Source organism: Equus asinus, chromosome 10 (assembly GCF_041296235.1).
Source record: "Equus asinus isolate D_3611 breed Donkey chromosome 10, EquAss-T2T_v2, whole genome shotgun sequence".
Taxonomy (NCBI): Eukaryota; Metazoa; Chordata; class Mammalia; order Perissodactyla; family Equidae; genus Equus; species Equus asinus.
Window position 1 is genome coordinate 66551514 of NC_091799.1, and position 8939 is coordinate 66560452.

Below are 8939 nucleotides of genomic sequence, written 5' to 3' on the forward strand. Positions count from 1 at the left end.
ACATTCAGGCATCTCCAGTGTAGAAATATGTCTTGTGTGGAGTGCTGAGTGAGGCTTTGATTTCTTGTCTAGCTGAGAGTATCACTAACCAGCCTAAGACAAATATTCCAAAAGTGTCTTTGTTCCTTTTGTTGGTTGAAATTAAAGGCATTCTCTCCCAGAGGTTTATTTCCTTCTGTGCCCAACTTGTTGAAGGAATCAATTTCTGCTTTCAGTCAAGGCACTAATAATGGCTACACGGATTGACCAACCTTGGAGGAGAATTTACTGGAGGCCTAAGTAGGATCTTTGTAGCCTCTAAGACTTTCACTTTAATCTAACTTTGAATATAAGTGATGTGATGATATCCAGAGTGTTTCTTAGGATCTTCTCTAAATGAAAAAATAGGTCTGCTTGAGGTCCTAGACGTGGAATTTAGTTCTGAAGACTGATCTTGGCAACTGAAGAGGTTTGTATGCCTTTGTTAAGAACCAATTGAAAGAACCCAGAACAATATTCTTTTAATTTTGTTTGCTCTGTTTGATTGCTCTTTTAAATTGTTCTTGCTCCCCCTGTTGTGCTTTAAATCTGTATCTTTTTGGCTAGGTGCTATATGAGTTGTATTTGTCTGTGCCTTCTATAGAACAGACACCACAGAAACATTTTTTCAAAGGAGAAATGACAGCATCAAAATCACATCATAATTCTGTCGGCCCACGGTCTCTGTTTCCCATCGTGCACTTCATTTTGCTTCCAGAGAAGCAGTTGCCTAAAATTTTAAAATTTGGAAAAGCAGTAGATTTAACCAAGCAGTTATCAGGTATCCCTGAAATTATAGGTTTGAAAATTCTCTCCCTCTCTCTTTCTTTTTCTTTTAGGAGAGAAATATTAAAATGAAAATATCGTGGTTAAAAACTGGAATAAAATATGAAGAATTGGTAGAATAAGATGAGTGAAGCTAAAGTCACATACATATGGGGATTGCAGTAAGGTACTTCCTGAATTAAAGTTAATAAGAAATGAAATTAGGTAGATTCAAAATGTAATGGATGAGTTGACCACTTGTACAAATGATGCAACAAAAGAAATTATCTTCAAATATTAACTAAAGAATTTGGAAAATATCCAAAATCTAATCAAGGAGGCTTGCGTTAACTTCAGGGAGGCATGTTAAATGTTGCAACCAAGAAAACCACCTACGAGTTAGAAATTCAAATATGTATATCAAACTGAGAAAAAGAAATCAACAAAAAAAAGCAACATGTATAATGGGATAAAATATTTATAGATCATAAATCCTATAAGGGCTAATATCCAGAATATATAAAAAACTTCTACAACTCAACAATAACAAAAAACAAAAGCCCAATTTAAAAATGGGTAGAAGATTTGTATAGACATTTCTCTAAAGAAGATCTACAAATGGCCAACAAACACACGGAAAGATGCTCAACATCGATAATCACCAGGAAAACACAAATCAAAACCACATTGAGAGGGGCTGGCCCCGTGGCCGAGTGGTTAAGTTCACACACTCTGCTGCAGGCGGCCCAGTGTTTTGTTGGTTTGAATCCTGGGTGTGGACTTGGTACTGCTCATCAAACCACGCTGAGGCGGCATCCCACATGCCGCAACTAGAAGGACCCACAACTAAGAATATACAACTATGTACCGGGGGGCTTTGGGGAGAAAAAGGAAAAAAATAAAATCTTTAAAAAGAAAAAAAACCACATTGAGATATCACCTCACACCAGTTAGGATGGCTACCATGTAAAAAGCAGAAAATAATAAGTGTCTGCAAGGATGTGGAGAAACTGGAATTGTTGTGGACCATTGGTGGGAATGTAAAGTAGAGCCACTACGGGAAACAATATGGCAGTTCATCAAAATATGACAAATAGAATTACCATATGATTCAGCAATTCCACTTCTGGGTATATACCCAAAAGAATTGAGAGCAGGGGCTTCAATAATATTTGTGCACCCAAGTTTATAGCATCAATATTCACAATAGCCAAAAGGTGGAAGCAACCCAAGTGTCCATCAGCAGGTGAATGGGTAAACAAATTGTGGTACGTTCATACAATGGAATATTATTCAGCCTTAAGAGGAAGGAAATTCTGACACATGCTACAACATAGAGGAATCTTGAGGAAATTATGCTAAGTAAAATAAGCCAGTAACAAAAAGACAAATACTGTATTATTCCATTTATATGAAGTACCTCGAGTAGTCAAATTCATACATACAAAAAGTAGAATTGTGGTTGCCAAGGGCTTGAGGGAGGGGGTAATTGGGACTTGTTGTTTAATGGGGACAGAGTGTCAGTTTTGCAAGATGAAAAGAGTTCTAGAGATTGATTGCACAACAATGTGAATATAACCAACACTACTGGTTAAGATGGGCCGGCCCAGTAGCTCAGCGGTTAAGTGTGCACGTCCTGCTTCGGCAGCCTGGGGTTCACTGATTCAGATCCAAGGTGCGGACATGACATTGCTTGGCAAGCCACGCTGTGGCAGGTGTCCCACATATAAAGTAGAGGAAGATGGGCATGGATGTCAGCTCAGGGCTAATCTTCCTCGAAAAAAAGAAAGGTTAAGATGACAAGTTTTATGTTATATACATTTTACTACAATTAAAAACAACAACAGCAGCAGCAGCTATATATCAGACACTAGACTTCAGTAAAGGAGAGACAACAGGGAGAAGTGAGAAATATGGTAATCAGGCATGCATTAGCTGATAACCAATTAGTGTCAGAAGTTTCTTGGGTTTAGCTAATTGTTGCTGTAAGGGAATGTGGGTCCAGTGTTGTCTGATGCTCTAGTTTTTTAAAATCTGAAATTTCATTAAAATATACTGACAATTAATTATGTTAACTAATTCAAATATTTAAAAAATTCTTTGCAAAATGAGTAAAATGTTGATCAAGGTAGAAGTCGGGTGATGGGCACACAGTGGTCCATTATATACTCCCTCTCCATTTCTGTATATTTGAAATTTTCAGAGTAAAAAGTTAGAAACCCAAAAGAACCTCTGCTTGCCAAATAAAATATGTCAGCAGGCCATGGCCTAAAAATGATAACTCTGGCTTGTGTGCTAAGTGCTAAGAACACAAGCTCCATGAGGGCAGGATCTCTCCTCAGTGACTAGGATGGTGCTGGGACATAGTAGCCACTCAATTAGTATTTGTGGAATTAACGAATGAAGGACAACACATCCTTTTCAGCACCTACACAGGAAATGTGTTGGACACTTAATACTATTGCTGTGTAATTGTGCTGTGTTTTTTTCTGAAGAAAGATTTAACATGTACAGAATGGTCTGCATTGCCTATATATAAGATGAGTTCAGAGAGACTGTGTTAGTTTCCTACTGCTGCTGTAACAAGTTACCATAAACTTAGTGGCTTAAAACAGCACAGATTTATCTTAAAGTTCTGGAAGTCAGAAATCCAAAATGGTTCTCTCTGGGCTAAAATCAAGCAGGAATGTTCAGCAGGGCTGCATTCCCTCTGGAGGCTCCAGGCGAGAATCTATTTCCTTGCCTTTTCAAGCTTCTAGAAGCTGCCTGCGTTCCTTGGCTTATGGCTCCCTCCTTCATCTTCAAAGCCCATAATGGCCAATCCAGTCTTTCTCACATTGCATCACTCTGACATTGACACTTCTGTTCTCTCTTCCACATTTGAGGACCCTGTGACTACATTGGGCCCGCCCAGATAATCCAGGATAATCTCTCTATTTTAAGGTCAGCTGATTAGCAACCTCAATCCCATCTGTTATCTTTAATTCTCCTTTTCCAAGAACCCAACATATTTACAGGTTTCAGGGATTAGGATGTAGATGTCTTTGGGGAGGTATTGTTCTGTCTTCCCAGGGACTAAAGTCGGCACGTGCCTCCATATCTGAGTAGCAAAGAGGGCTCACTAACTAGCCACAGAGAGGACCCCACAGTACAGGCAGGTGGACCTGTCTGTAACACACAAGTGTGTCTGTCTTTTATAGATAATGTGTATCTTTCTTTCTTAGGTAGGCATATCTGTCTTTTTATAGCTTTATGACAGTAGACATTAAAACCATATAATTTCCCTTGTTCTAATTCCACATTCAATCAATTAACTTCTGACTTTACCCATGTACCCATTTTTTTCAAGATACAGAATGCTCTGATCAGACAATATTAATGGCTTCTCCATTCTTGGGTTATATTTCTTATTGTAAATTAATACCTTTAGGATGCTGGTTTCAGCTTTTTGCATATTTCCTGGACAATGAGAAGCTGGTTCTCTTGGTATGTAAAAAAGGTGGAGTTTTTGAACTTGAGGACTCAACTCCAGATTGTGATGAACACAGCAAAGTTCCACCATTATGTTTGGCTGCTCCCCAGGCAGCATCTCTCTGTCTCACTGGCATTCCTTATGAACAAAGCAAGGATCATCAGTCATCACAAATGGAAGTTGAAATCAGTTATAACCTTTATACAAAAATGACATCGTCAGCAAAGAAGGAGAACTCTGCCTCTCATGCTATCAAAGCAAGAGCAAAGGCTTTGAAGGCCAAGAAGGCCATGTTAAAAGGCAGCTGCAGCCTCCAGAAGGCCCAATAGTAACCTGCCTTCCCATGGTATAGCACACTGCTACTCCAAAGGAAACTGAAGGACTAAAGAAAAAACCAGACCACAATGCCGTCATCAAATTCTCCTTGACCACAAAGAAGATGGAGAACAACATACTGATTTTTACTGTGGATGCCAAGGCCAATAAGCCTTAGATCAAGAACTATTTGCAAAAACTATGTGACCTTGACATGGCTGAAGTCAACACCTTGATCAGGCCTGATGGAGCCCAACAGGCATGCGTTGAACTGGCCCCTGACTATGGCAATTTGATGCTGCCAACAAAACTGGGATCATCTAAATAGTTCTAAACATTTTTATCATACCCCAAAAGAGTAAATGGGGGGGTGTGCACATTATAAATAGAAACAGTTATTTCCGACAGAAAAATGTCCAAACCCTTCAATATGTGCAGCTCGTAGTATTTTGAGATATTAGTTTCAAATTTCTCTCCATATTTTCCACTTGTTCCTCCCCTAGTCAAACAGATAGCTGGCTCGTTTCTTCTGAAAGAGTGCAGAAAACACAAAACTGTCAGACATCTTATTTTTATCTGCAAAAACTCAATCAATCCCACAGGGGAACTGAGAGCTATCCAGAAGAGGTAGAAAGGAGAGGGTTTGTGGGGAAAAGGGCTTACTTGAGGCAGTCGAGAGAGAAGAATTCTTTCTTCTAGACTGCAGAGAGATCTCCCAGGCTACAGGGCAGAAAGGGAAAGTCTCCGGTCTTTTGGAGCAGCGGAGAGCCCCATGGTGCCCCCAGGAAGTATCAGGGGATGCACCAAGCCTTCCAAGAGGAATGACTGCATGGGACATTTAGGGCACGGATCACAAACCCAAATACTTGAAGGCCAGGAAGGTTGCCCTAATCAGCGAAGGGGCTGTCAAGGGTGAAGCCACTACTTATTTCCAGCCCAGTGCTGTCAGATGAGAATGTGGAACCAAAGTTAGCATACGTCCCAATTTTTAAAAAATTAATAAATCTGGACATTGAAGGACAAATCTGATTGTTTCATGTTGCAATTAATTCACATGTCTAATTGCCACTATGTGGACCAACATAAAACCATTTGCAGAGTCCTTGTCTCAAGTGTGACACGATTGTACAGAGCCCCTGGACTGGCATGAGCTATATGCACGGGAGCAAGGTCCAGCTCCACTGTGGCCTGTGTGCAGAGATGGCCAATGACCAGAGGACACTACCCCACCCCTGCTGCCTTGCCTCTGTTAGAGCTTCCTCTGTTGGCACATCCCTAGGAGGAACTCAGAGCGACTGAGCTTCATTTCTCATCAGCCCAGTAGGATGGGGCTTGAAGAAATAATTAAATTCATTTGTAAAAAGTAATGGATCATGACATATCTTTTAGGCACGAGTTTATGGATTGAGAGTCATGCCTGTTACACAATTAAAGGCATCTAAACCCCCATAATCAGGCCTTTGTCCTACCTCAGATCATTTTCTCCATTTCTGTCCACCCACAGGCTAACTGAACTCAATCTCTCCACGTTCTTTGATGACAGAGCCAGAAAGGCCAGCCTATAACCTATTCCCTTTATGTGCCCTCACGTTCCTGGTAGGGCTTTGCTTACTCTATTCCCTCCCCTGGAATGCCCTTCTCCGTCCTCATTTCTGCCAACCAAAAACCTATCTTTTGAATAAGCCCAGAATTCTAGTCAGAATCCATCTTTTCCCCTTCCATTCTCAGATTGTGGTTGCCTTGCCTGTACTGTGCCTCTTCGTAGAGAGGCCTTGTACTACACGTAGTCGTAAATGTTTCCCTTTGCTTTACGGACAAGCTTTATCTTTCAATCTTTGCTTCTGCCATGGTCTCAGAGTAAGGCTGAAAAATGATGACTGACTGGACTTGAACGATGAAATATGTTGTGGCTTAGGAGACTGTGACTTTTCTTAGAGTTTGTAAACCAAACAATGAGTTACATCTAACTAGTTTCTGTGGTGGACAGTCTCATGCACCACCTAGATCCCCTTTCAGGAATGAAGGCCTTATTCCTCCAACTGGCAGGAGTTCTGGGAGGAGTCAGCCCTCAGCTGTCAGCCCCTTTGTGATTGCTTGGGCTTCAAGAAAACTGTGTCGCCTAAGATCACCTGTCCTTTTAGGGCTGGCCTGCAGCCAAAGACTAACAAATGTGGGAGTATAAAGGCCTGACTCCCTGGCCCCAACTCTGGACAACTCTGAAGGGCCATCAGTCTGCAGGGCAACCCTGTGGGGCCAGCTGAGGCCTTTGCTGGGCCTGCATGGCAGCTGGACTTCCTGATCCTGCTTGCCGCCCTCCTTCCTCGGGTATGGACCCTAAGAGCGCTCCCTAATAGAGAAGTTGCATGCTAGCTTCTGTCAGAGTCTGCTTCTGGGAAACCCAACCTGGAAAAGGTTTCACATCAACTAACTACTATTTTCTTGTAAATTTATGGCTGTTCACGTAGACAACAGAAATGTCAAATCCACATTAATTATGTTTATTTTGTGATATAAATTCAGTGAAAGAATAAAAGGGGGGAAGATGGATGCATGGGGTAGGAAAACAGGTAGTAATTACTGAATTGTAAAAGAACATAAATTAGGATCACAAATTTAAAATTGAGTTCATTACTATTTCGAGCACGTTAAATAACTTGGTGTGTTAGCAATCATTTCAATAAAATTAACATTGTGCCCAGCAAAGATTTACAGACCATTCTGGCTTTTGTGCTGTTTGCTTTATGTCTCTCTCCTCTATGTTCTTCAATCAACAGCTCTTTGCTGTGAAGGTTTCGGTTTGGGTTTGTTACCAGGAGCATCCAGGCCAAATATCTTCTGTGGGAGAAAAAAAAAGCTTAAGTGAATTCCCTTTCAGCAGCTTCATCTCTAAATGTGCTTGAAAAAGATAAGGAAGTGAGACTCATCCATGTCAAGCAAGCGGGCAACAAAGATGCCAGCAAGATACTTTCCATGTGTTTTGCTCTTAACTGTGAGCAGTAAGTAAGAGCAGGGAGAACGTGAAGGTGGCCTATAGGCTAACAGTGAGCAGGGAAGTGCTGAAGGCCGGGAAGGAAAGGCGGAGAGGTACAAGAGGTGGAGGGCACAGCAGAGGGCAGGGTGGCCAGCTGGCAAATTGTAAGCTCTTTGTTGTTAGCATTCAAGGGTACAGGTTCTGGATCAGCTTGCTCGGATTCAAAATCCTGGCTCTCTCTCTAGCTGACCTTGAACAAATTCACTTAACTCTTCTGAACTTCAATTTCCTGAAATTTAAAATAGGAATAAGAATAACTCTTACTCTGTAGATATGTCACGATGAGTACATGAGTTATTACCTGTAAAGCCCCTAGAATTACCTGTAAAGGCTGACAATGAAATTGCTTCATGAATGCCTGGCCTTTCTAGAATGGGAGTTGAAGGCTGAGCTCCCCAGCCCTCCAGGAGTGACCAAAGTGCATTCAGCAAGCATCAGCAAGAGCAGGAGAAGACAGCCTATCTTTTATTGTGTCATTTAAGTCAACAGATGTTAATTAGCACCCAATAAATGGGGTGTCCTGTAGGGGCACAAAGATGATTCAGAGACCTATGCCCCAAAAGCCTATTGGTGAATAAGGAGCATATGATCGCCTGGCTCCTGGTGAGCAGACACCCATCCTTTTGGATTCACAGTGGAGTGAGCATCCACTGGCCAGTGGTCTTTCTATGCAGAAAGCCCTCCTTGCATGATGCCACTCGTATAGGACAAAGAGCACAGGTTTTTGGAGTATGACAGCCTTGGCTTTGAATCCCTGGTCTGCTTTGGGCAAGTCTGAACATCGCTGAGCCTTAAGTAGCCTCATCTTTAAATTGGGGTGATACTTACCTTAAAGGATTGTTGTAATAATCGAGATGGTGCAGATTAAACACCTAGCACAGATACTCAGAGTTAATTCACTGATCAAATAATTATTGAATATCTACTTTTTCAGGCAACCAAAACACAACACGACACAACAAAACAAGACCTGGTTCCTCGTATACCTGAGAAGGAAAAAAACATTCAAAAAGAGAGAACTATGTCTGGAAAGCCTTGCTTATAATATTTTTGAGTGCTTACTGTTGCCAAGTGCTAGGCCAAGTTGAATGTCTTACACAGGTTGACTCATTTGATTCTCAGGTGATTAGCAGTTTTGAATTGGATGCTGTTATTCCCTATTTCCCCCATTTTACAAGGGAGTGGCTAGAGAAGAGGCAAGATGGGTAGGCAGTGTTCAGATCACAGTGAACCTCATAGCACAGATCAGGGAAAAAGACTGAAGGCTGTGCTAACACTTTGTGTCTGCCTCTTGCAGTTCGCTCTCCACCCTGCTCTACCCTGCTCAAGGCCCAGTGT